Consider the following 4544-nt stretch of genomic DNA (forward strand, 5'->3'; position numbering starts at 1 on the left):
GAGAATATTAAGAAAATTGAGGATGAATATTTTTTGTTTGAAACGACCAAGTCCCTATTTAGTGGAGATCAAATTATATTTTTAACAGATTTTTAATGAAATTTGATAAAGTATGTAATTGAAAAATTGCGAGTAAAAAGAAATATATTGTTAAAAATAATTATTTACTTTAACTTTGATGGAATCTAAATTTTAATTGTTACCCAACAAAGGCTAAGCGCCCAAAAAAATTAATTTTCTGCCAACTCATCGGCCCCACTTGCAAAGGGCAAAAAGCTGCTGTTGTTGTGCAAATCTTCATAAAGTAACGGGTTTTTCAAAATCAAAAGTCCATTCTACCCCTTCTGTTATTGCGTGTGACGGTGTGAATAATTTACGGGAAACGAATGGGGGACAAAATTGGCAATTGCCCCCCAACAATGAATAATGGGTACTTTAAAGTGTCTAAATCGTGTCAAACATTTAGAATAAGCAAATTTTCATTCTCCTCTCTAATAATCAATTTTTTGGCTTAAAATTCGAAAATAATCGATCGAGACAAGGGCTAAGTGTGTTTGCGATGTTCCTGTGATTGGCCAAAAGCTCTATAATTGGACAGCAAAAGCAATATGTTTTTCATAAAAATAATGATTGTTTGACTGCACCTAAAAAATATTCGTGATCAAATCACCGACATTTTAAACTATTTTACAAAATATCAAATCTCAAATTTAAATAAAAACTCCAAACTCACTTTATATTTTAAATTAAAAGGATAGTTATGTTGTCATCACTCATTGCATTTTTTTTTTTTTAACACTACCTTTAGTTGCATTATTTAAACTCACAATATTTTCTCATGTTGCACTTACGTATTATTATTATTATTATTATTATTATTATTATTATTATTATTATTATTATTATTATTATTATTATTATTTTGATCGTATCCTTGTCATCACTCTTTTACTAACTAATAATCAAATCTACTTGCTTTTCAATACTAATAAATCTTAAAATATATCAAAGATGGGTCTATGGTCTATATATTCTTGGCTTCTCTTCTTTTTTCTTAGTGTGTTTCTTTTATATTAACCACTTTTTTAGATTGAAACCATGCATTACGACTATTAATGCAGCAACTGCTTTCTTACTTCTTCATATTTGATGCTTTCTTCCGAAAATGAATCTTCTAAAATCAATTCTCTGCCCTATTGTCTGTGGTAAGTCAGTCTGGTTTGCCATTATTTAAAAATTTGTTTTAAAGGTTAGAGCCGAAGTCATTATTTGGATAACAGGTTGTGTTGCAGCAATTAGAATCTTGTTAACATAAGTATGTCTAAGAAGTGTTTGTATACGATTTAAATTATGAATAGAAAGAAATGAGTATTATATAAGTGAATAGCATCAATTGATCCTTCAAAATATATGAATAAAAATGGCTTGGGTATTTATTAATATGAGTAAAATGTAAGTTAGTCAATATTTGAGTTTATGTTTAGGAGAGATTATTTTAAGGGAAATGTTTTTTTTTGGTAGAATGCATGATTAAAAGTTAAAAATTATGAAGTCAGGTTTAAAATTATTTTATTAAAAATTTATGTGAATAAAAATAGTTTTTAAATAAACTGGACTCAACATTATTTTTGAATAACAAAATATATCAAGATTTATTAATGCAAGTGCAACGGGACACCCGCCGCCGGTCACATTCAACAATTGGCTACAAAGTCACATCAGGATTTAAGTATCCAACGAAGCAACAGCTTCCAAAGGACGTGGCTTGCAATTTTTTTTGAAAGAAATACTCTTCTCCAGGGTACGACTAAAACAAATAAAACTAAGGGAAAATTGCAGTAGCGGTCCCAAATCTTTGAATGTTTTGCAAATTTTGCCTTAAGCTTCATTTTGTTCCACCAGCGGTCCAAACCTTTGAAAAATTAGCACTTGGGGCCCATTTCATCTATTTGACCATTAATTGACCAAGAAAATGTACTTTAACTAAATTTAAAGAGGGTAAAATGATAAATTCCTCATTATTCCACATAAAATAATTATAGCAAAAAAAAAAAAGAGAACAAAAAACAAAAAAAATTAACAGCAAGGTGAACAGTTTCATCAACCCCAACCCCAACCCCATCCCCATCCCCATCCCCCAACCCAACCCAATAAATCAAAATTACATCAACCCGCCCCCTCCCTCGCCGCCTTCTTCCACGACCACCACAACTTGTCGTCACGACGTCTTCTTCACTTTATTGAAGATTTTAGCTTTGCAAGCTTGGCACTTGAATTTGATTCAAGTAAGATTTTCAAGTCAAGCAAGCATTTATACCACACACCAAAGCACACTTTCCCATTTCATAATCCACAAGAAAATCCTCCCAAAAAAATCCGATTTTTTCCTCCATTTTCGTTTTATTTCAAATACCAACTTTATTTGCCTTCCAATCTTCTTCATTTTCACCAAACCCACCACTGTAATTATTCAATTTCTTGATGAGTTTTTGTTTATGAGTCTTGATTTGTTGTTTGTTTTGGATTATAATTAATCTGGGAGTGAAGATAGGTCGAGAGGTGGTGCCAATGGCAGGCACAGCAACATCGACGATGGGGATGGGGACATTGCCAACGACTTCTTTGGCATGGTGGGATGTAGCAAAACCTATATTTGTCAATCCGATTCCCTCATTGTTTCAAGAACAACCTCAAAAAGAATAATGTGGAAATAAATTTAAAACACATCCAACTTGCACTACTCCATTCCTTTTTCCCCAATCGATTCCACCTACAAAGAAAGGGGAAGAAGAAACTGTTTTCTTCCTTTTACTTTTTGTTTTTGTTTTAATTATCTTATGTGGAATAATGAGGAATTTATCATTTTGTCCTCTTTAAATTTAGTCAAAATATATTTTCTTGATCAACGGCCAAATTGATGGAATTTGAACTCGAGGTGCAAATTATTCAATGATTTGGGATTGTTGGTGGTACAAACTAAAGGTTAAGATAAAGTCTACAAAAAATTCAAAGTTTTGGGATCGCTGTTGCAATTTTTCCTAAAACTAATGAAAAGTTTATATACCGGTTAATTAAGAGCTTATTTGTCACTCATTATTTGAGAAATTAAAAAGTTTTAAATAGTATTTTGAAGAATGTGTGATTAAAAAGTAAAATTTTTTATTAGTTTGTGTGTAGAATATTTTATTGTATGAATATGTGGAGAAAAATGTTCTCATAGCAAACAATTTAAAATTTTAAAGGGTGACAAACAAGGTATAAATAATTGTTCATTATTTTTCATTAATTCATGTTGATCTATAAATTATAAAAATCTGAAGTAATATTTATCATATTAATTATCAGACTTTTACTCAATACTTGTAATTAATTTGCAAACTATTACACATTGAACAATGCTCAAAAAAGATAATTTTTTTTTTTTAATAAATTCCAACAAATGTCTCATAATTTTTGTTATTACAGTGCTTCCTAGAGAGGTAAGGTTTGTCACCACTTCCAAAGTTGATCGAAATTGGATCCGTTATAATTTATATTCCTTATTTTAGCTTGTCACTATTCGCGATAATCTTTGAAAATAAAATTAAGCCCCTGTTCGAACCACATTTTTGTAAGAAAAACGTATCTTGAAATAGTGTTATTTTTTGGAAAAGGTGCGACTGAAAAAAGGGGACTACATAGGCTAAACAGTTTTCTGTTATTTTCTTAATGTAGAGGAACAATCTTGAACTTAAACGGAAAAAAAAATGGAAATTAAAATAATTTCCACGATTAACGGCTATATATACGTGATAATATTAATATTTTGTCTTGACATAAATAAGTTATTCTTAAATCCATAAAGGTCGTTGCTTTCTTTCATGGTTCTGATTTTTGCATCGCCATATCCAGCTATCACTCACTTTCAAGTTTCAACTTTAATTGATTTGCGGGAATAAAAATAAAATAAAAAATGGCAGTCCACTACGTGGGACCCAATTATCAGTCTATCCAATGGGATTCATAAACCCACCAACCATATTTTTTTTTTCATTTAAAAATAATTTAAATGTAGAAAGCTAATTATTAATCATCTACACTTCAAATTTCTTCTTGTTCTTTTCTTATTTTTCCTTTTACAAATGTAATGAAAATTTAGATTTTTCATTTTTCTAACTTGACTTAAGTTTTATTTATTTGGATAATTTGTTAAAAATATTTAAAATTTTAGATAATTTAGTCTCAACTTGAACATAAAAAAGTTGAGCATGAAAATTATTAGAGTTATTTTAAAGATGATAAGCAACTGTAAAAGAAAATATGCCAATTGTACCACATGATTTACCTCGTGTGAACCTCACAACTTCTCGATTTTCACATTTTTCGGATCATCGTGCTTGAAGGGAATATTTTCAATCACCCAAAATTACTAAATTTCAATATGTCAACTCAACCTCTAACCAAATTAAGTGATTGCTTAGGCCTCATATCTATGTAAAGCTTCATTACAAAATAATTTTATTGAAAGAAAATTTCGAATCAAATTTTTTTGTCAGTAATTATTT

The sequence above is a fragment of the Olea europaea genome, unplaced genomic scaffold, assembly GCF_002742605.1.
Source record: "Olea europaea var. sylvestris unplaced genomic scaffold, O_europaea_v1 scaffold775, whole genome shotgun sequence".
NCBI classification, from domain to species: domain Eukaryota; kingdom Viridiplantae; phylum Streptophyta; class Magnoliopsida; order Lamiales; family Oleaceae; genus Olea; species Olea europaea.